Source organism: Mustela erminea, chromosome 10, assembly GCF_009829155.1.
Source record: "Mustela erminea isolate mMusErm1 chromosome 10, mMusErm1.Pri, whole genome shotgun sequence".
Taxonomy (NCBI): domain Eukaryota; kingdom Metazoa; phylum Chordata; class Mammalia; order Carnivora; family Mustelidae; genus Mustela; species Mustela erminea.
The window spans coordinates 68,256,087-68,279,467 of record NC_045623.1 but is presented as its reverse complement, the minus strand read 5'-3'; the positions used below and the strand labels follow the sequence as shown (position 1 = coordinate 68,279,467).

Here is a 23,381-nt window from a genome sequence, read left to right as displayed (position 1 = left end):
TCTCTCTCACTGTCTCTCTCTCAAATAAATAAATAAAATCTTAAAAAAAAAAAAAAAAAAGTCCTGTCCTCATGAAGACTGGCTGTCCTTTTTCTGCTCCTGGGATGCTAACTTGCCAGTGAGATTTTTGTGTTTTTAAAATACCTCTCTCGGGGGCGCCTGGGTGGCTCAGTGGGTTAAAGCCTCTGCTTTCGGCTCAGGTCATGATCCCAGGGTCCTGGGATCGAGCCCCGCATCAGGCTCTCTGCTCAGCAGGGAGCCTGCTTTCCTTCCTCTCTCTGCCTGCCTCTCTGCCTACCTGTGATCTCTGTCTGTCAAATAAATTAAAAACAAAAACAAAAACCTCTCTCCGCCACCATTACTGTTTGTTTCAGCTAGCTTGAGTGAGCATTTCCTGTACCTAAATGATCCTAGAGAGAAGACATTTGCATTTCCTCCAAAAGAATCTCCGGATCATAGATGAAAAGAACTGCTTTGAAGAGATGACTGTCACTGGAGGGTGTCAGATGGGAATCTAATGTTAAATGAAGGAGTTGGAATAGATTAAGGTATTTTCAGACCACTATGGACTAGTGAAATTAGCATGAAGGTAGAACAGTATAATGGTAAAGAGGGTTTGAGGGGCCACCAGTGGCTGTCCATTCAGATTCTAGCTCCATCACTCTGTATATGACTTGAATGATTTACTTAATTGCCTAGACCTCCATTTTTCCACGTGGAGAGTGAGAGGTGACCATACCTTGCAGAATTATTGGGGAAAATAAATGTATATGAAGTGTGTGCACATTGTAGGGAATCAAAATGAGTTTTTATTATTAAAGCATGACTAATATGGCCTATTCAAATCAAATCATGGTGGTCTTGGCCAGTTTGTAATATACTTTTTTATTTTCATTTATTTTTTTTAAAGATTTTATTTATTTATTTGACAGAGAGAGATCACAAGCAGGCAGAGACGTGGGCAGAGAGAGAGAGGAAGAGAAGCAGACTCCCTGCTGAGCAGAGAGCCTGATATGGGGCTCCATCCCAGGACCCTGGGATCATGACCTGAGCAGAGGCTTTAACCCACTGAGCCACCCAGGCACCCCTGTAATATATTTTTAGTTAATAGAATTTTTCTCAAGTTTTTCCCCCATTCAAGCCCTCTTTATCACTACCTGAATCTTAGCAAATGCCAGGAAAGAGAGAGGAATGGATGAATCAAATAGCATGCAACGGTGAGAGTACAATTAGACTCTGAGTTACTTGGGAACAGGGAATAGGTTTTATTACATCTTTGTGTCTTCAGTGTTCAGGACACAGCCTGGAATACATAAGCACATATAAGGTAAACTGGTATCAATTTAATTTATAAATGCATGGATGACCAAGTATTTGAGTCAACTAGCAGCCAGAGGTCTCACTCAGTGTTGTTCTCTACCCCCAAATGGCTAAAGTATCGTGGGATTTATTGAGTCATATAGCATAAGCAGCAGCACTACTCATACCTCAGTCTTGACCTTTCAGAGTCCTTTCTTACTTTGGGACCCAATCAAAGGCACTAACCTGTACCCATTGATAAGTGGGTCATGGCAGTATTTCCAAGTGCAGAATATGATGCTTCTGAAACCCAGAGAATCCTAATGTGTTTCCTTCTTTTTAAAGATTATTTTAAAAGATTTTATTTATTTTATTTGACAGACAGAGATCACTAGTAGGCAGAGGCAGGCACAGAGAGAGGAAGGGAAGAGGGCTCCCTGCTGAGCAGAGAGCCTGATGCGGGTCTTGATCCCAGGACCCTGGGATCATGACCTGAGCCAAAGGCAGAGGCTTTAACCCACTGAGCCACCCAGGCGCCCCAATGTGTTTCCTTCTTGGTGGCAAGAGGTACTTTGTGCAATGGTTTGTTCTTTTCTTTGGAGGGAACATCCCCAAAAGTTCCATATCATTGAACCCCTAAAAACTACACCAATGTGGCAGGCCTCTAAACCTTTGTATGGTTTCTCCCCCATATTCTGGAGTGCAAGGGCCTCACCAAGGCATCCAGATTAATCACCACATACTTCTTATGGTGTCTGATTAACATGATAGTATTGACATACTGGACCAATATGATGTTCTGCAAGATGTTCAAAAAGTTCAGATCCCTTTAGATTATATTATGGACAAAGAACATGTGAATTAACATGATGCTGGGGCAAGATCATGAATGCTTACTGTTGCCCATCCAATGTGATCATCTTTTCAAATGGGTGTGGAAAAGAACACATTTGCCAAATCAGTGGCTATACACCATGTACTTAAGTCTCCACTAATCTCTTCTAGAAAAGTATCACATCTAGGATAGCAGGTGTAGTTGGAGATACTACTTGATTAAGTTTCTGCTAGTCTACTTGTCATCTGCCATGACCTACCAATTCTTGTAGAGGCAGACTGATGGATTAAATGTGAATAAGATAGGGTCCACCATTCTTGCATTCTTTAATGTTTTGAGGCACTAAACTCTGCCAGTCCCCTAAAATGTGACAGGTTTTTTATTTATTTTGGCCATTGTCAAGGAGCAATTTCAGAGGCTTCCATTTGGCGTTTCTTACTAATACTTAGTAGCTCTCATTCTACAGGTCAAGAAACTAATGCGAGGGTTCTTCCATTTCTATGTATGCCCATTCCTATTGTACATTCAGGAATAGGCAAAATAACTGGGTAGGTCCATGTACCTAGTGGAACCAATGTGAGACGTATCTGGCCAAAGACTCCATTTATTAGTGATTCTAACACTTTCCTTAGCTAGAGCATTCCTTGTTGCTTCCGTAAATGGAGTGTCTTCCAGGCTCTTCCATAAAGCGTGGTGGATTTTTCTGTCCTAGGTAACAGATTTGTTATAGCAGGCCCACTTCTTGGAGACTTTTGATTCATTTAACCATAGTTTTCTTGGCAGTTCTGTCATATCTATCTTTTTTAAAAGATTTTATTTACTTATTTATTTATTTGACAGAGAGACAGAGAGAGAGAAAGCGCACAAGTAGGCAGAGTGGCAGGCAGAGGAAAAGGGAGAAGCTGACTCCCTATGGAGCAGGCAGCCCAACATGGGGCTCAATTCCAGCACCCTGGGATCATGACCCGAGCCAAAGGCAGATGCTTAACCAACTGAGCCACCCAGGCTCCCCCTACGTATTATTATTATTATTTTTAAAGATTTTGTTTATTTATTTGAGAGAGAGGGAGAGAAAGAGAACACAAGCAGGGTATGGGGCAGAGGGAGATGGAGAAGCAGGGAGCCTGACTCAGGGCTCAGTTCCAGGACCCTGGGGATCATGACCTGAGCCAAAAGCAGACACTTAACCAACTGAGACACCCAGCCACTCCTGTCTACCTGATTTAATACAGATTTATCACTTTTTCAAGCTTCAAGGAACCATCCCAGCAGTGTAGGACCATCTCTTGGGGCTGGCAGAGTATTAAATCCTATGCCATAGCAGAGTGCCCTGATATTGATGAATTGTCTCTTATCCAGCCTTAAATTCCACTCCCATTTATCCAACCCTCTGGCATACTCTCTTGGTACTTGTCATTATATGTAAGTCAGGTCCTATAGCTACTTTTGGATATAATCTTGCCTAGTTAGGCTATTTGATTCTAGATATGGATCCATGGCCAGGAAGAGAAATTGGAAAATATCGTGAGGGGGGGACTTCAAAGTGGGGAGGGATGAGCCTTTATCTTCCTTCCTGAGAGAATGGGTCACTCCTATAGGCCCAGGGTGTTACCAGCTAGACCCCAAGACATAACTTTTACAGCTCACCTGCTTGTATCCACAGACCTTTGCCCCACATTTCCCTTAAGCATTCCCACATTTCCCTTCTTTCCAGTTGACTTCTTAACTCAGACAAAAGACCCTATTGGTGTAACATCCCGTGATGGAAACCAAAACTATTCTTCAAGCAGAGGAAGAGCTCTGGAAACCCATAGCACCCAGACCAGTTTGAGCTAACCCCCCCCCCCCCCCCGCCAACTTGCACCTGTGCAGATAAGCCATGGCGTGACCTCTGGAATCACTAACAATTACCTTTATTTCATTACAATATTAAAATCTCCACCCAAGGAAGAGTACAAGCTTCACTTACATAATATACAATACATGTACAGGCATGTTTTCTTAAGGCACAAGTGTGATCTTATGCTTGCCTCTACACACACAATAAGCCTTCCTCAATTAAATATTCATCCTGACCCTAAATAAAAGAAACCCATTCACCCTTGCTCAGGGAGACACATCTTTGGAAATTACCCCCTTGTATCTCCTTATTTGTTGCAAATAAAGTTGCATTTGTGTGACAACTCAGCTGGTGTAGTTTCTATCTGTGACTCACTAAGAAGTGAACTCACATTAGCTCTGTTACAAGAGGATTCAGAGGAATCTTGGGATTCATATTTATCGAGTGCTTCTACTTAGATATCTTTACCTCAAATCAAGGATACTACTTCTTCCCTATCAGGACCCCATTTTTTTTTAGGACCCAAATTTTATGAAGAGACTCTCATACACTGAGAATTCAAACTTCTCTATAATTCTCCAATTCTCACAGTTCTGCTTCGTAATTAATTGTCTCTGACCATTGGTTGTAAGAGTTGAGGGTCTCTTTATTTTTTATCTTTTTTTTTTTTTTTTAAGATTTATTTATTGGGGTGCCTGGGTGGCTCAGTTGGTTAAGTCTCTGTTTTCAGCTCAGGTCATGATCTCAGGGGCCTGGGATCAAGCCCCATGTTGGGCTCCCTGCTCAGCTGGAAGCCTGCTTCTACCTGCCACTCTGCCTGCTTGTGCTCGCTCTCTCTCCCTTTCTCTGTATCAAAAAAAAATAAGTAAAATCTTTTATTTTTTTAAGATTTTATTTATTTATTTGACAGACACAGATCACAAGTAGGCAGAGAGGCAGGCAGAGAGAGAGGAGGAAGCAGGTTCCCCGTGGAGCAGAGAGCCCGATGCAGGGCTCGATCCCAGAACCCTGGGAGCATGACCCGAGCTGAAGGCAGAGGCTTTGACCCACTGAGCCACCCAGCTGCCCCCAGTAAAATCTTTTAAAAAAAAGATTTATTTATTGATTTGAGAGAGAATGGGAGAGGGAAAGAGAATTTTAAGCAGACTCCTCAATGAATGCAGAGCCCTACGCAGGGATTGAAATCATGACCCTGAGATTATGACCCTGACATTAACACCTGAGCCAAAAGCAAGAGACACTTAACTTGGACTGCACTACTCAGGTGCCCCAAGAGGTGAGAGTCTCTTTAAATCCTAACAGTGAGGTCCTTTGCTTTGAATTGTTGATTAACATATCTCAGCCTGTCATTTTCTTTCATGAGTTCATCAGTGGCTCTTAGCAACCGTCACCCACTTCCACAATCCTTATAGTTGTTATTTCCCATCTATCTTTCAAATGCTTGAGACATTGCAGCTATTACATTGAGCATCCCTTTCCTTCTACCTGTATCCTACCCCAAATCACTACAGGTGAAAGACTGCAATTACCTCTACAGTATGTCAGGGAATCTCATATCCCACGTACACTATAGTCCTTGTGTGATCCAACTCCAGGATACCATCATTAGGATCTGCTTTCTAGGAGGACTCTTGGCAACAGATGTCATAGGTTAGATTCCCTAGAAGCAGAGCCCGAGATAGGGATTCTGGTTCAAGTGATTTATTGAGGGATTTGCTCAAATGAGGAGACAGAAGCAACATAGGAAAGGGGAGGAAAACTAAGGAAAAGTGTAGATTTGAAGAGTAATCCCACAGGGAAACTCTAAAACAAGAACTGTACCCCAAGATTAATCTCCTCAGACATGGGACTATGTTAGACAGCCATTGACAATTCTCCCCACTTCCCTTGCCCCCAAGACAATTCACCCCACTTCGCTTGCCCCTAACTTGTCTGGTTGAGGACAAGTTTCCAAGAAGGGGGAAAACTGAATTGTTAACAGCCAACATTGGCAGCTACCAGAGAATGGATGCACCAACTGGCAAAAAGGACTTGAATTTGGCACCAACACATCCTTCATAAAAAAACAAAGGTATTCTTAGACTTTGGAGATCTACATATATATATATAGTCATGTTCTCTTCAAGTCATGTTATCTTCAAGTAATAATATGTGTTTACAATCCCTTATCCACAAATCCAAAATCCTAACCAGATTCAAAATGGATTTAGGGGTGGCTCAATGGATGGCTCAGTTGGTTAAGCATCTGCCTTCAGCTCAGGTCATGGCCCCAAGGTCCTGGGTTCTGCAAACATAAACAAAATCTTGGGGGGGAAAAAAGATGGGTTGAAAAAAAGCATGTATATATATATATAACTTAAAAAAAAAAAAAGATTTTATTGAGGTGCCTGGGTGGCTCAGTGGGTTAAAGCCTCTGCCTTCGGCTCAGGTCATGGTCCTGGGGTCCTGGGCTCGAGCCCTGCATCAGGCTCTCTGCTCAGTGGGGAGCCTGTTTCCTCCTCTCTCTCTCTACCTGCCTCTCTGCCTACTTGAGATCTCTGTCAAATAAATAAATAAAATCTTTTAAAAAATAAAAAAGATTTTATTTATTTATTTGACAGTGAGAGAGAGAGGACACATAAGCAGGGCGAGCAGCAGAGGGAGGAGGGAGAAGCAGGCTCTCCGCTGAGAAGCAAGCTCGATGTGGGGCTAGATCCCAAGACCTTGGGATCATGACCTGAGCTGAAGGCAGATACTTAACCAAATGAACCACCCAGATGCCCCCCAAAAAGTATATTTTTAATAAATGTGGTACAAGCTGCAGAAACATAAAAATTGATTATAGGGTACTGCCTCAGATTCACCTGGACTCTTACTTATAAGACCTATGTCTTATGTTAACTTTTTTAAATCCAAAAAATTTCCTAATTCTGAAATAAATCTGGCTCTGAGAATTTTGGATAGAAAATTATGGACCTATAGCTATCACTTGTCCACATATAAACCATACATAGGTCGAAAGTAATCCTTAACAACCCTGAAACAGGGATTTGCTTTCCCCACTTTTCACATGAGGACTTAGAGGCACAGAAAGGCTAACCAACTTGAGTAATTAACTTACTCAAAGTCTCAAGCTAATGAATGGAAAACTCAGATCTGTGAGACTTCAAAGGCTGTTTCTTCCCATTACACCATGGGATCATTTCTTGTTTATGTAATGATATTAGCTCTTAGTAATGTGATGTTTTGCAAAGAGCACTGTGACTTCTAGGACCTCTGTTACCTGAACATATTTGAAAATCCCTAATGATCTTTTCTACCTCCTGGAATTCCACATGATTCTGTAAGGGTTAAGCCCACTGCCACTGGTGGATTACTCCCATTGTTATTTAACATTTATGGAGGGTCAGTGTTTTAGCTTTGCACAAAAATGACAGCTTTCTATTTTACTCAGTAGCATTATTCCTCTTACAGAATAATTTTCATGGGATTTAGAGAGGACTGCTTAGGGGCGCCTGGGTGGCTCAGTCGTTTAAGTGTCTGCCTTAGGCTCAGGTCATGATCCCAGGGTCCTGGGATTGAGCCCTGCCTCAAGCTCCATGCTCATTGGGAAGCCTGCTTCTCCCTTTCCCACTCCCCCTGCTTGTGTTCCCTTTCTCACTGTCTCTTTCTCTGTCAAATAAGTAAAATCTTAAAAAAATAAAAATAAAAATAGAGAGGACTACTTATCTGTACAATATGGCCAAGTAAAATGAAAAAGGGTCCAGGAATTAGACATAAATTCAAATCATTTTTTTTTGCTACTTCATTCATTCAATAACTTACAAAGGAACTATGTCATTGTGAGGGACAGGAGAAAAATTGGTCCTTAAGATGCCAGACTTCTATTTTACTCTCAGGTTTCTATTATGACTGAAAACCGTGTGTTGGATTTTAATATATGTCTTCCTAATTTTTATAAAATGTATACCAAGTAATAAAAGGAATCAAAGTTCTATTCTGCAGATAACAAAAAATGTTTATGAAAGTGTGACATATGTTTTACAAAATAGTTACAAGAACATGCATACCTTATGTATTCTTTGTTGAATCATTGGCCACTAAGGTCAGATTATCTTGACTATGACTGAATCCAGAGAGCCAGAATCTAGGCCATTGATAAACTTCTGAATGTGCATTTTGTCTAATTAGACCTTTTAGTGGTATTGGGATATCTTACTAACTCCAGTCTGTTAGAACAGATGGGACAGCAAATAGGACACCGCGCTGGTTCTGTAAGTGACTTCCTCAGTAAAACTCTCTGCTCTCTGCCAGAGGCTCTGATGGCCTGTACCAGGGGCTACCCAGCCCTGACCTTCACGAAGGGCGCAAGAGGATTCTTACCTTGCCCCTTGTGTTATTTTGCTTCTTATCTGCCTTTTCTTCCTTCCCTTGGGGCTTGAGGGCTGGGGTAGTGGTAATAAAGCAGAACAATGAAACTCATTTGGCATTGCTTTTGAGAGTCATTTCCTTAACCTTATTGCCTGAGCCTAATAAAATAGAACTAAAACCTAAGGATGTGAACTTTTCCACAGCTTTGATTGTGCCCTATCCCCCAGAACATGACCGTCATGACCTCGAGTTTACTAAACTACATAGCTACTTTTTATGATGACCTCATTCAATGAATTTGAATTTAATTTTGATTTATTTTAGCTTTCAAGTTTGCACATACAGATCTCCACGCACTTTAAAAGTCCTGTTTTGGAGGTAAAATCACAAGTGGCACTGAGTTGGAGGTTTGCAAGTCACACTGTCATGGCCACCACAGGAAGAGAATTAGAAAACTATTTTGCAGTGAATACATACACGGGCAGGCATTGGCTTTACTTTTGTTTTTTTTAATCATTATCTAAGGTGAGATCAGATAGGTTTATACCTATCATCCTATTTAATTCCAACAACAACCCTGAGATAGGTACTATTATCCTTGTTTTATCACTGAGGAAATATGGATCAGAGAGGTTGAGTAACTTGTCCAACATCACACAGCTTGCAGGTGTCCTAACTGGAATATAAACACAAATAGGTTTGTCTAACCCTAAAGCCAACGTGACAGGTCTTGTGTTTGGGCCTGAGTTAATGAATAAGATAAACAGTACAATCCTCAGGGAGTTTACAGTACTGACAACCCTCTCAGTAATCACGTTCCTTTAATCATAGTGCTCATCACTATGCTAGATGCCTCATAGGCATTGTCACCTAGTTCTCAACAGCTTCTCTGCTGAATGCCTATCACTAGCCCTCTTTTACATATGAAGAAACTGGAATTTAGAAAAATTATAGTTATAAAGTACAGCTAATCACTACTGAGCTCTCTCTATAAAGGATAGGTCATACTTCTTGAGTTCTCACAACAACTGTATGCAGTAGGTGCTCTTATCATTTCCATTTTACAGATGAGGAAGCTGAAGCACAATTGGTTTAGCAGCCTTCTCAGGGAAACAGAGCTAAGTAAGTGGGAGAGTCAAACCAACCGGGGTATCTGGTTTCAGAGCTTGCTTGCTTAACTCCTGTGCCACACTATCCAATGCCAAGAGTGCTGGATTCGTATTCCCAGTCTGTCTGACCCCAAAGTAGTCTCTGTCCAGGCCATATATGGCTCTTCTGCTCAGTTGTTTCACATTTACTTCTTCGGCTTTGTGCTTTTTTTTTTTTTTTTAGGATCATCTACTTCCTTAACAAACACTCACTGAATACCTACGGTATATGTTATATACTAGGGAAACAGGATTCCCAACCAATGAAACATTATGCAGCCATAGAAAAAAAGAAAGATCTCAATATACTGATAGAGATAAGCTCTGAGCTATATTGTTAAGTGATAAAGCAAGATGCAGAAGAGTATATATTGTATCCTTTTTTGTGTGTGTAAGAAAGAAGGGAACTACGGAACAAATGGTCTAAACTCTTCACAGATGTTGGTGTGATGAATGACAAAGAAAGGTTAAAGGGTGAATATTACAAGGTACTAAAGAAACTTGACAAAGGAAATGCAGCATATGATTCCTCAATAAGATCCTGGATCTGGGGAGGGAAAAAAGCTATAAAGGGTTAAGTCCTAAACTGTAAGTAAGGGGTCTGAGATGTTACCTTACTTGAGCAATTTGTGTGTACATGCACACACACACACACGCGCGCGCGCACGCACACAGATGGGAGCATGAAATCACCAGATCTGGATCAGAGAGAGACTGTTTTTACTGACACAGCAATCTTAGCAGCTGCTTTCTATGTCCTATTTTCCCATAGGGTGATAGAGGCCTGGTGTCACCTGCTTGTAGAGTGGTGTTTGTACTATGTAAGAGAAACTCCAAAATTGTGAACCTCAGAGCTAATCTAGAATGGCCTTCATAGCTGCCCATCCTTCCTTCCAGAGATGGACAGAGCTATCTTGGCTCTGGAATGTAAACACTTCCTATCTGGGGAAAGGTGGAAAAGATCTTGACTTCATCTTTGTGGAATGTTAACAAGTGGCTGAGAAGTGGGGAATGTAAGACTTTATCTCTTCAGAAGTCTCTCTCTTTAGGGTCGCTATTCAAACCAGGTTTAACAGATTTTTTTTTTTTTTTTTCTCAGAAAGCCCAATCTATGCAGAAAAGTGAAAATATTTGTGGAGAGTTGTTTTTTGGCCTAAGGGACATCAGTGGGACAATGAGTGAAAATTATGTAAGGACTATGTGTTAGACAAAAATTTTTAACAAATGTTAAATTTCCTGAAATTGAGAATTGTATTGTATTTGAAAATGTCCTTTTTCTTGGTAGATAAATCCTTAAGGTATTTATGAGTAAAAGGTCATGAGACTGCAACTTGATCTCACATGTTTCAGCAAATAATAAAACCAGCCTAAAATAAAAAAATTCAAGAAATAACAAGTGTTGGTGAGACTGTGGAGAAAGAACACAATCCTTACAACAACGCTTTAAGGAAAGTATCATTATCCTCTGCATAAAGGAAGACACTAGCTCAAAGATACAGAGGGGCTTGCTTAGTCACATAGTAAGTTAACGAGCCTGTTTTTCAAACCCAGGTATGTCTAATGCCAACGTCATTATACTTGTTCTTCCACACGATTTCCTCAGGGGCAGAAGCTTCTTGTGATTTCTTTTTCTTTTTCCAGGGCCTACACTGTGTCTGGTGAGTAGCAGACATTCCATAAATATTTCTTTGCTGAAAAATTGCTAGTGTATACCATGCTAGATCATATTTCCATGTTTTCCTTGAGTATTTTCCCAATTGACATGCCCCATCTTCTTCTTTGCCTATTTAAACTCTACCTATCTTTGAAATGCCCTGAAAGCTTCCTTTGTGGTGCCTCCCTGACTGTGGTAGCCTATGCTGATCTCTTTCCCTCAGTTTGAGTAATGCCGACACACACAGTTTAGCACTGGATTACATTCTGCTCTATATTGGGGTTATCCTGGCTTATTCATGGCTAGCTTCGCAGGACAAGGACAGGGTCTTGTTTTTGGAATGCTTCAGAGTACATAACATAGGCCTAATTGCATGGTTCATTGATTGGAAGACTTCTTTCATCTACAGCCAAAGAACACAGGGAGGTTACATTCAATTTTATACACTTCTAAGAGTAGCAGTCAAAATCCTACTCTCTGGGGCACCTGGGTGGCTCAGTCAGTTAAGCATCTGCCTTTGGCTCGGGGCATGATCTCACCGTCCTGGGATAGAGCCCTGCATGGAGCTCCCTGCTCAGCGGAGATCCTGCTTACTACCACCATCACCACCAACAATATCCTACTTTCTGATTAAGAGTCCTACCTCACTGAGGAGTGCCTGGCTGGCTCAGGAGGTAGAGCATGTAACTCCTGATCTTGGGGATGTGAGTTCAAGCCCCACATTAGGTGTAGAGATTATTTGAAAATAAAATCTTAAATAAAAAATTAAAAGAGTCCTCCCTCAGTAAACAGCAAACAGTTATTGTTGCTGAGGCAAAATAAATTCACTATTAATATAGGATAATGGTTGAAAACAGAGATGAAAACTAACTACATCAGATTCCACCAATATAACTCCAAGTTCTACATTCAGTCTCAGAATTATTTGGGCCTCAGTTTCTTGTTCGTAAAATAGGAATAGTAATAATAGAACTCACTTGGCAGATTTTTTTGTAAACATTAAATGCAATGATAATAACAATACTACACATAAAGCATTTACTGCTAGACACATAGTAAGCACTTTTTTTAAAAAAAAATTATTTATCTATTTGTCAGAGAGAGAGAGAGAGAGTGAGCACAGGCAGACAGAGTGGCAGAGGGAGAAGCAGGCTCCCTGCAGAGCAAGGAGCCCGATGTGGGACTCGATCCCAGGACGCTGGGATCATGACCTGAGCCGAAGGCAGCCGCTTAACCAACTGAGCCACCCAGGCGTCCCCATAGTAAGCACTTGATAAAAGTTATTCATTAGCATTATTGCTGATTCTAACAGTAATCTAGTAATCTAGTAAAATAGTAATCTAGTAAATTCTAATAGTAATCTAGTAAACTAGATTCCAATTTCAAATTTTCATAATTTAATATTGCACCTCAAGGAACCATTACACCACGTCAAGATTCCTATTGAAATTCAAGATGGTCCTATCTGAATCCCATATTTTATACTTGTATTTCAAGCTAAGCCTTTAAACTTCAGTATTGTATTATCAGAACTTAAAGTTTTGATCTCAAAATCCAAGATTCTAATGATATAACTCCATGTTCTAACCTTGTAACTCCAGTTTCTACTTCAGAAACTGTGGATTCTTTCTCTGAAGCTGAAATTCTATTGGATCGCTAGATTTTACTCTCATAACCTGACATTGTACTATTAGAACTCTAGGCTCCAAATTCAGAGCCTGAGATTTTGGTACTGAACTCCAATATCTACTACTGAAACTTCAGGTTCTATTCTCTGAACCTGAGAATTCTATCAACAGAATTCGGCTACTACTTGGAAACCAAAATTCTGCTACTGAAAGCACAGGCTCTACTCTTTGCACTTGAATCCTATAATTTTTTCCTTTTCTTTTCTACTCTTTTTTTTAGAGATGAAGAGAGATGGGAGGTGTGGAAAAGCAGAAGGAGAGAGAGAGAACCTTGGGCAGGCTTCATGCCCAGTGTGAAGCTGTGAAGCCCAACCTAGGGCTCGGTCTCAAAACCAGAACCGAAATCAAGAGTCAGATGCTAAAGAGACTGAGCTACCCAGGCACCCTATATAATTAGATTCCGAAATCACAACTAGAAATTTTACTTTAGGAATTTCAATAATGGCAACTCAAGATCTATATTTAGAATACCAAGTTCTAATATGTGACTTTTGTATTTTATTTTTGACCTCCAACTTCTATCAAAGTCTGAGATTCTAACACTAAATTACAGGTGTCAAACTTGGAATGGCAGGTTTTACTATTTTACTCCAGATTTAATATAACCTCGATTTGACTCTCCATTTTCTAGATCCTATCAGAGAATGATGAGAAAGATTTCTTGAGAACTTTCCAGGCATTACTACTTGATTATACACTGTCTAAATGGTGCTCTCATATTCCTAAGATAAAAAATTCCTTGATGAATGGAGTCCTCTGGCAATGGCTACAATAATAGGAAAACAGTTTGGCACATGACAAAATCATTACATTAATGAAACTTCCTAAAGCTCGCCCTTCCTTTCCCCCACCTACTGTCTCAACTTTGAGGCTCTTCCTCAGGTCTCCAGTTCCCTTTTGCACTCTGTATACATCCATCCAGCCCACTCAGGTCAAGTAAGTGGTTCTCAAGGATTTATTTGCTGGGCGCCTGGGTGACTCAGTGGGTTAAAGCCTCTGCCTTCAGCTCAGCTCATGATACCAGGGTCCTGGGATGGAGCCCCACATCAGGCTCTCTGCTCAGCGGGGAGCCTGTTTTCTCCTCTCTCTCTCTCTGCCTGCCTCTCTGCCTACTTGTGATCTCTGTCAAATAAATAAATAAAATCTTTAAAAAAAAAAAGAATATATTTGAAACGTTTTACACTGAAGAGCAGATGAATTAAAATATTTCATACATTCCCCTTCCCCTCTCCTCCATTTACTTGTTTATTATTTATTTATTTATTTATTTTAGAGAAAGAAAGCATACACACGAGTAGAGGGAGGAGCAGAGGGAGAGGGACAAGCAGACACAGTGCTGAGCACCGAGCCTGAGATTGTGACCTGAGTTGAAACCAAGAGTTGAAGGCTTAACAGACTGAACCACCCAGGTACTTCTCTCCTCCATTTAAATATTTAAAATTTAAAGCCTCAGCCAAAGAGTTGAAGCTCCAAATGTGACATTTCAAGAAGTAAGAGTGGTAATTTGGAAAGAAAATCACAGGGCCTCTAAAGCACACTTGAAATCACCTTACCTGGTTGATTTGTATTATGTTCCAAAAACATTCTGGGATGTGGAAAAGTTCCCTCATTTCCCTTGCCATTTGTAAAATGGGGATAAAAATTTACGTAGATAATATATATAGAAGAGCTTTGTGAATATTACAATTACAGTTGGTTGGTTATTGTTAATACCCCTCTCCCTCACTCTCTTCCAATGAGCACTCCACTAGCAGCTTTGACCATGACTGCTGTGCCATGTGTTGGACGTGGCTTGAACTACACGGCTACTTTTCTCCTCAGCAATACCCAACAATCACTTTAGATTTTCTCTGACACACCTGTACGCCCATTAGGGAAAAAAAACCCTTGACTGGTTTCACTGAATTTATAATAAACGATTTGAGATTAGTGAATTCAACAATTACCTACTGAACATTTACCAAGTGGAAAGGGCCAAGGAGATAAAGATGGAGAAGTCCTAATTCGCAGAGTTAAAGGGATGAAGGATATGTCAGTATGTTAGGGAAACACTTCACAGATCAGGTGATCTCCTACTTTGTGAAAGGAGTATAATTTTGAGAGGGGAATAAGAGCACTCCAGGCAAAGAGAACAATATGAAAAAAAGGCAGAGAACTGTAAAAGTGCCTTTGAGAGGGGCACCTAGCTGGTTCAGTTGAAAGAGCATATAATTCTTTTTTTTTTTAAAGATTGTATTTATTTATTTGGCAAACAGAAATCACAAGTAGGCAGAGAGGCAGGCAGAGAGAGATGAGGAGGAAGCAGGCTCCCCACTGAGCAGAGAGCCCGATGCGGGGCTCAATCCCAGGATGCCAAGATCATGACCTGAGGTGAAAGGAGAGGCTTAACCCACTGAACCACCCAGGCGCCCCCGAGCATGTAATTCTTGAACTTGAGAGTTCACCCTACACGTTGGGTGTAGAGATTACTTAATAACTTAAATAGGTAAACTGTATTTAAAGAATTTATTTATTCATTTGAGAGGGAGGGAGAGAGCATGAGCAGAGGGGAAAGGCAGAGTCCCTACTGAGCAGGGAGCCCAGCACAGGGCTCATCTCGGGACCCTGAGATCATGACTTGAACCAAAGGCAAACACTTAACTGACAGCCACCCAGGCACGCCTAAACTTAAATTAAAAAATAATAAATAGGGGTGCCTGAGTGGCTCAGTGGATTAAGCCTCTGCCTTCAGCTCAGGTCGTGGTCTCAGGTTCTCGGATAGAGCCCTGCATCAGGCTCTCTACTCAGCAGAGAGCCTGCTTCCCCTTCTCTCTCTCTGCCTGCCTCTCTGCCTACTTGTGATCTCTGTCAAATAAATAGATAAAATATTTTTTAAAAAATAATCAAGCAAGCAAACAAACAAATAAATAAAAGTGCCTTTGAGGGGTGTCTGGGTGGCTCAGTCAGTTGAACGTCTGACTCTTGATCTTAGCTCAGGTCTGATCTCAGGGTCATGAGTTTAAGCCCCACAAAACGCCTTTGAGAATGGTAAATTTCTTTGTTAACTGAGCATCAGATTCATGGAAGGAGAAAGTGAAAACAGTGACTAATAGCCAATATCCATAGCCTCCTGTGTACAAAGTCCTTTTAGAAAGGAAGACTCAAGGAAGTCTTTATAATACAATGGCAGAGGGGTGCCTGGGCGGTTCAGTCTTTAAGCATCTGCCTTCGGCTTAGGTCATGATCCCAGCTCAGGTCATGATCCCAGGATCCTGGGATTAAGCCCCGCCCGCATCGAGTCCCACAGCAAACCCCACATCGGGCTTCCCACTCAGTGGGAAGCCTGCTTCTCCCTCTCCCACTCCTCCTGCTTGTGTTCCCTCTCTTGCTGCGTCTCTATCAAATAAATAAATAATTAAACAAAATCTTAAAAAAAAATAATAATAATACAATGGTTGACACCAGGAACTGTTATAGCAGCCAGACCCAGGTTTAGGTCTGTGTTATATTGGATAACTGATATGTTTAATAATTATTTAACCTCTCTAAGTTTCAGTTTTCTCTTCTGAAAATAAAAGTGCCCAACTCGCTAGATTTTTTTAAAAAAGATTTTATTTATTTATTTGACAGAGAGATAGAGAGCACAAGTAGGCAGAGCAGCAGGCAGAGGGAGAGGGAGAAGCAGACATCCAGATAAGCAGGGAGCCCGGTGCCCCTCACCGCATGAGATTCTTGTCAGGAGTAAATAAATCTGTCAAATTCTTATGCACTAGCCGGCACTTAATATCTACAATAATTAGTAGCTAACATAAGCTACTATTATTTAATCTATAAGGCAGAAAGTACTACTCCATACTATAGAGAAGGAAAAAAGGTTAAGTGGCTAAGGTGGGATGCCAAATCTTATGATTGATTGATTTTTAACTATATCAGAGGCTCCAGATTACAAAAGTAAGTTGGGATCAGACTGTTAACTCTAAATGAGAGTTTAGAGTTTGGGTTTTATACCATATAGGTTCTGAGGAGCCACAGAAGATTTTTTCCGTAGGAGAGAGTTTTGAATCAGATTTCTATTTCAGAGAGAATTCAGTACCTTCTGAGTAGATTCACTGGACTTACCTTCAACAGTTGTAATTCTAATGAAAATAAAAATGTACTGAGCACTAATTACGTATTACACATGTCTAAGGAGGAAAAACTGCACTCCATTTTGTTTTGTTTTGTTTTTTATCTTTTATTTTTTTTAAGATTTCTATTTATTTATTTGACAGACATAGATCACAATAGGCAGAGAGGCAGACAGAGAGAGAGAGGAGGAAGCAGACTCCCCGCTGAGCAGAGAGCCCGACGTGGGGCTCGATGCCAGGACCCTGAGATCTTGACCTGAGCAGAAGGCAGAAGCTTTAATCCACTGAGCCACCCAGGCGCCTCTATTTTTTATCTTTTTTAAATATTTTATTTATTTGACAGACATGTCAAATGGTGAGAGAGGGAACACAAGTAGGGGGAGTGGGAGAGGAAAAAGGCTTCCCGTTGAGCAGGGAGCCCGATGTGGAGCTTGATCCCAGGACCAGGGGATCGTGACCTAAGACGAAGGCAGATGACTAACAATTAAGCCACCCAGGCACTCTGCATTTTTGTTTTTAGAAAATAAACTGTTCCAACTAATGAATCATTGAATGCTACATCAAAAACTAATGATATACTATAGGTTGACTAATTGAATTTTTTTTTTAAGATTTTATTTATTTTTTTGACAGAGAGATCACAAGTAGGCAGAGAGCCAGGCAGAGAGAGAGGAGGAAGCAGGCTCCCTGCAGAGCAGAGAGCCGGATGCAGGACTTGATCCCAGGACCCTGAGATCACGACCTGAGCCGAAGGCAGAGGCTTAACCCACTGAGCCACCCAGGCACCCCGACTAATTGAATTTAAATTAAAAAAGAGAGAAGGAAAAAAAAAGAGAAGAAAAAAGGAAACTTTTAAAAATAAAAAATGATGTTTATTTATAACCTAACCTTATCCAGGAAGGATTAAAGATGACTTACAAAACTATATATAATTCAACAAGATTTTTTAAAATCAAGGGAAGGATTCAAAAGAAAAATGAATGTGGGACAAGTAAGCCAGGACTAACGTGAGTTTTCAGAGGGCGCCTGTCTAACTCAGGTGGTAGAGCATGCAATTTTTGATCACAAGGTTATGAGTTCAAGCCCCATGTTGGGTGTGGAGCCCATTAAAGAAAATAATAAATAAAGTGAGTTTTCATATTCAAAAAAAAAAAGAAAGAAAAAGAAAATAAACTGCTAGATGCCATTACCTAATTTAAAAAACAAACAAACCATAGAAAGAAAACAGAAGGTCAGCTCTCTTAATATACTATTTCTATTTATTTATTTATTTATTAAAAATATTTTATTTATTTATTTGACAGACAAAGATCACAGGTAGGCAGAGAGGCAGGCAGAGAGAGAGGAAGGGAAGCAGGCTCCCTGCTGAGCAGAGAGCCCAATTCGGGGCTCCATCCCAGGACCCTGGGATTATGACCTGAGCTGAAGGCAGAGGCTTTAATCAACTGAGGTATCCAGGCACCCCAATACTCTATTTTTAATGTGATTTTCCCCCCTTAAGTGAAAAGGAGATTATATGCTGTCCTTTTTTTTTTTTTTTTTTAAGATTTTATCTATTTATTTGACATAGAGAGAAAGATCACAAGCAAGGGAAGTGGGAAAGGGAGAAGATGAGTCCCCACCAAGCTGGGAGCCCCATGCAGGGCTCAATCCCAGGACCCCAAGATCACAACCTGAGCTGCAGGCAGATGCTCAACGAACTGAGCCACCCAGGTGTTTTTCTCCTACAGGTATTTTACAGACATTATCTCTAATCTTCACAGCATGCAGGACCTGGGAATCTGAGGATGGAGGGGTAACCTGCCCAAGGTCACAGAGCTGGTAAAATGACAGGGTCAAGATTTAAACTCAAGCTTATTTAGTCCAAAGCTCTTGCTCTTTGACCAACATCTCACTTCCTTCCAGTGGGCAGAGGAGATATTTTAAAGGGAGGAAGATGCCTCCCTAGAATATTCAGAGTATAAAGACAAAGGGTGGTGACTGAGGCTCCTTCCTTGAATGCAGAGAAGAAAAAGAATCTGAATCCTGGAAGTTTCCAGTCATCACCTGAAACTAGGGGAGCAATGAGGGAGAGGGGAAGCAGAAAGGGTCAGCAGTTGATGATAAGCTTCATCTCACCTGGTAACCATGAACTCTGGTGAATCTACACTGTACGAGGGACCTAAAGTTGTGGGAACTAGTAAGTTCTGATTCCCTAAGATCAGAACTAGCAGAACTCTCAGAGATTAAGTCTAGTATCCTCATTATACAGATAAGGAAACAGGCCCAGAAAGAAGCAGTGATTTGCCCAAGGGTCACACAGTAGTGAGAGTCAGGATTTAGCACCCTTGTCTTATTAAGATTTATTTCTCTTGGGGCTCCTGGGTGGCTCAGTGGGTTAAAGCCTCTACCTTAGGCTCAGGTCATAATCCCAGGGTCCTGGGATCAAGCCCCGCATGGGGCTCTCTGCTTGGCGGGGAGCCTGCTTCCCCCTCACCTCTCTCCCTGCTGCCTCTCTGCCTACTTGTGATCTCTGTCAAATAAATAAATGATATCTAAAAAAAAGAAAGAAAGAAAGAAAGAAAGAAAGAAAGGAAGAAAGAAAGAAAGAAAGAAAAGATTTACTTCTCTTTAATTCATGCCCAAATGAAGGTAACTGATAGAAGATGCTTTCCCAGGGACACCTGGGTGGCTCAGTGGGTTAAGCCTCTGCCTTCAGCTCAGGTCATGATCTCAGGGTCCTGGGATGGAGCCCCACGTCAGGATCTCTGCTTAGCAGGGAGCCTGCTTCTCCCTCTCTCTGCCTGCCTCTCTGTCTACTTGTGATCTCTGTCTGTCATATAAATAAATAAAATCTTAAAAAAAAAAAAAAAAGAAAAAGAAAAAAAGAAGATGCTTTCCCAGAAGCATGCTTTTAAGAGAAAAAGAGAATACTGGGAGTAAGAAGGGAATAGAGAGGGAGGAATAGGAGCCCAGAATCTTAGGGACAACTCTGGTCCCCTCTCCAGCATTCTCAGGAGTAGGCTATGTCTGGGGATTTAAGAGGTTGTAATGTGGGAAGATCATGACTCTTGTGTTTCTAGCAGGGACCTCTTAGGAGCACAAGTGAAATCTGCCTTCTTTCCTCTATTCAAAAGCACACTCTCCCTACCTGAAATTCATTTGGTACAGAATATCCCAGTGTAAAAGGATCTTTGGGCCTATCAAAGAGATGGCAGAGCTTGGTTCTGTGGGAACTGTGGGCTGGGAGTCAGAAGACTCAGTTCTAGCCCCAACTCTGCAACTATCATTATAAGTGACCCTAGCAAGCTCTTCCCCATTTCTGAACTTTAGTTTTTAGTTTTCTTATCTATGAAGTGGGACACTTGTGCCCTGCTGTCTATAAGGAGTTTTTCAAACTCTTTCAATCTACAATTTTATCTTTCTGGGCCCTAAATTGTTTATGTCACACAACAATAGGAAGTTCCATACTGACTGGAATCTAGGGGTCATGACAGCCTGATCTTGTGCTAAGTCACAAACACAGTTCTCTAGCTGACTTAATCTTGTCTAACCACAGAAGTTCCCTAGCTAGACTGACCTCTTTCTTGTGAAAAAGACTGCAGTCTTTTAGACAGAGGCTTTATCATGCAAATCACCCTGACACCTACTCTACTCTGGGTTCAGAATATCCATTTCATTACTTGGCAGATAAGATGATCCATTTTTTTTTTTTTAAGATTTATTTATTTATTTGACAGAGAGAGATTACAAGTAGGCAGAGAGGCAGGCAGAGAGAGAGAGGAGGACGCAGGCTCCCTGCTGAGCAGAGAGCCCAATGCGGGACTCGATCCCAGGACCCTGAGATCATGACCTGAGCCGAAGGCAGAGGCTTAACCCACTGAGCCACCCAGGCGCCCAAGATGATCCATTTTTTTAAGCATTTAAAAAAATGTTATTTTTTAAAACATTTTATTTATTTATTTGACAGACAGAGATCACAAGTAGGCAGAGAGGCAGGCGAGAGAGGAAGCAGGCTCCCCAATGAGCAGAGAGCCTGATGCGGGGCTTGATCCCAGGACCCTGGGATCATGACCTGAGCTGAAGGCAGAGGATTTAACCCACTGAGCCACCCAGGAGCCCCTAAAAAAATTATTTTTAACTAAACTCTACCCGAACATGGGGTTCAAACTCATGACCCCAAGATCAAGAATTGCATACTCTACCAGCTGAGCCAGCAGGCACCCCAAGATGATCATTGTTAAACAGGGGGAAGCATGATATGGAAGATGAACCTCTCTGACTCTCAACTTCCTCACCTGTGAAACAGAAAACCTGTGAAATACCTACCTCCCCAGGTTGTTGTGAGACTCAAGAAAATGTATTTGACAGTATCTGGCACATACTTCAAATTCATCCACTCATAGTTGTCCTCCACTGCTGTTTACCTGAGACCTTATCCAACCTGTCATCTTGGATGCCAACCTGGATTTCTAAAAGAGTTTCAAATCTTATTTCCACAATTCCATTGTCTCTTAGCAGCCAGTAATATTGAACATAAATTGAATTACATCCCTCCCTGATTGAAAACCTTACAAGGCTTCTCATTTTTCTTGAGGAAAAAAAAAAATCCCAAATCTTTACCAGGGGCTCCCAGCCCTTTTTGACCTTTTTGCCCACTGTCTTGGGCCTCATCTCTTGACATTCAGTCCTTGCTCAGGTCACTCTAGCCACACTGGTTGACTCTCAGTTCCCCAGTACTTTTTCACATCAGGCCATTCCACATGCTGTCTCCTGGCTAACTGGAACTGGGCCTTCAAATCCCACTTTCTCAAAAACAGCGCCCAGAACCCTCCTGAATAATTGTTTCTCAATGATCTCCCTGCTCTCATTATGATCTCCTCTGATGATCTCATAATATTCAAGAGCTTTAGAGTATGATCTTAGGAAGCTGAAGTCAAAGTTGGGTTCAGATCCTTGCTCTGACACTCTGGCTGTGTGATCCAGGACACATTCCTAAACTTTCTGAACCTCAGGTTCTTAGTGAATGGAGAAGTTAGCATCAACCTCAAAACACTGCTATGAAGATTTGTGAGAATGCAAATGAAGCACTTAGTACAATGAGCAATAAATGCTCATAAATTGTAGCTATTTATTATTATTGATAACTGTCACTAATAATAATTCTGTGAATGCTTCTAGGCCTGTGCTATAATACTTGGAAGACAGTTACAATTTTTGTCAGTACACCGAGGTTTCAGTCCTGAAACTGACTCCATGAACTTGGGCACCCTTGATCTTTAAGCCTCATTTCTTTATCTATAAAATAGGTTTAGTAACCCTGACCCTACTCACTATAAAGGGCTATCATGGGGCTGAAACAGGATAGTACATGTACAAAGGCCTTGTAAATTGTAAAGGGCTATATGCAAAAGTAAAATCTATTATTATTAATGATCTTCAGCTTACCTTGCAAACATACACTGAGTAACACTGAAGTGATGTTCTAAGTGATTGAGGCCAAGGGGAGAGCTTTGGTCCGGAGGCCAAGTTTGAACCTGATCCTTTCACTTGGGGCCAGGCTTGTTAAATTCCTGATTTGAGGGAAGCCTGAATATCTCCCCAGTCTCTTCAGTGCCTCAGGGTATAAGGAGAGAAAAGTACAAAAGGAAGTCATAGCTTATTTGCCTGACCTATTGCTGTCTGCCCAGATGGGGAGAGGGACTTAGTAAGTCTCTTCCTGTGTCCTGATTCTTCTGACTCCTGCCAGGCACACAACATTGTTAGGACACAGGAGAGAAGGGCTTACTAGCTAAACTAGTGACAACTCTTTCACATGTCTTTACTGCCCATCGCCACTGAGGTGTGTCACAGAAAACACGTTTTCCTAGATACTCAGGTTAAAATGTAAAAGAACAACACATGACTCAAATGTTGATCATCCATCCGTTCACTTATTTGTGACTAAGGACAGGTCCTGGGTTTCATACCCTCATCATACAAAATGGTAGGAGATGCTAGATTCTAGGATCATTGATGTTCCTGGCTGGGAGAATGGTAGATGTTTAATCAAATAATAAGCAAATAAATAAATTTAATAAATAATTAACTAATATGTAATTATTGGCTCTCTGAGTATAGTTCTGACATGAAGGTTAATATTTTGTTTCTGAGTAAGAAGAAGTAAAACAATGAAGACATCTATTGGAAATTCACTCATTTGTCAATACTATGAATGACTTGTTTGTTAAATCAGATCACAGTTTTCTTTTCTTTTTTTTTTTTTTAAGAATTATTTATTTGAGAGAGAGAGAGAGAGCAGGGAGGGAGAGGGCTGAGGGAGAGGGAGAGAATCTCAAATAGATTCCTCACTGAGGGCAGAGCCCAAGTTAGGGCTCAATCCCATGACACCATGACCCAGAGATCATGACCTGATCTAAAATTAAGTCAGATCTCAATCAATTGAGTCACCCAGGTGGCCCCAAATAATAGTTTTCAAGTGC

At 41.1% G+C, this 23,381-nt stretch overlaps 1 long non-coding RNA gene across 2 annotated transcripts; it reads right to left on the bottom strand.

Annotated features, from left to right (window-relative positions):
• Nucleotides 1-1,822: 1,822 nt before the first annotated feature.
• On the bottom strand, nucleotides 1,823-23,149 carry LOC116567967. 2 transcript variants are annotated; one of them, XR_004276455.1, is made up of 3 exons: nucleotides 21,229-23,149; nucleotides 8,337-8,398; nucleotides 1,823-2,837 (listed from the first exon to the last, which is right to left on the bottom strand). It is a non-coding gene; the product is annotated as an uncharacterized LOC116567967 (long non-coding RNA). The 2 variants fall into 2 exon arrangements; XR_004276456.1 differs by lacking the exon at nucleotides 1,823-2,837 and having other exon boundaries at nucleotides 7,989-8,398; nucleotides 21,229-21,371; nucleotides 21,547-23,149.
• Between the last annotated feature and the right edge of the window lie 232 nt (nucleotides 23,150-23,381).